The following is a 987-nucleotide window of genomic DNA, read 5'->3' on the forward strand; positions in this document are numbered from 1 at the left end:
ATATATATATATATATATATAGATATAAATATATATACATGTATATATATATACATACAGCCTAAAGGAAGCACCCAAAATCTCTCCAATCTGAACTTCCACAAAGCGGACTGGAAATCGATCCAGAAAGAGATCCTCAGAGAGGATTGGCCAAAATGTCTCTCCACACCAGACATTGACATGAAACTAGAATGTTTCATGACCACTGTGCAAGCCATATACCAGAAATATGTCCCAGAGCACAAGGCCAAAACAAATAGGAACAATATTCCAAGGGAGTGGAAGATCCTCATGAGACGATGGACGAAAGTTGCAAATCGACTCAACCAGCATCCCACGAATGGCCACAGGTCCCGCCTAAAAACGACACCGATGGAGATTGAAAAAAGGCTGCAACAATCCTATGTGAGAGAGAGAGCAGACAAAGAAGCCTGGGTTATAAAAACATTAAGTCAAACCCAAAGGCCTTCTTTCATTACGCAAAAGAAACAGCCTCAGTACGCTGCATGATTGGACCCCTCTTCGAAGAGGATGGCTCCCTCGCAGACAGTCCAACAAGGATCAGTGAGGTACTGAATGAGCAATTCAAAAGTGTCTTCACCACTCCATTGGAGCAGAGACAAGTGAACGAACCAGTGGACTTCTTTGCTACCTCCCCTATAACCAGTGAGGCGGCTACAATGGAATACATCAACATTAGCAAAGAAGATGTACTACTAGCTATACATGAAGTGGACACAAACTCAACTGCTGGCCCTGATGGTTTCCCAGCAATCCTCCTTAAATCGTGTAAACATGCCCTGGCAAAACCCCTCCAGATCCTCTTCCAGAGCTTTCTCACAAACGGCAGACTGCCAAGCAAGCTGAAGGAGGGAATAATATGCCCAATCCATAAAGGGAGAAGCAGAGCAGATGCCAAAAATTATAGGCCTATCTCTCTGACTTCACACATCAGCAAAGTCATGGAAAGGATAGTCAGAGGAAAAC

The sequence above is a fragment of the Octopus bimaculoides genome, chromosome 4 (assembly GCF_001194135.2).
Source record: "Octopus bimaculoides isolate UCB-OBI-ISO-001 chromosome 4, ASM119413v2, whole genome shotgun sequence".
In the NCBI taxonomy this organism is placed as follows: Eukaryota; Metazoa; Mollusca; class Cephalopoda; order Octopoda; family Octopodidae; genus Octopus; species Octopus bimaculoides.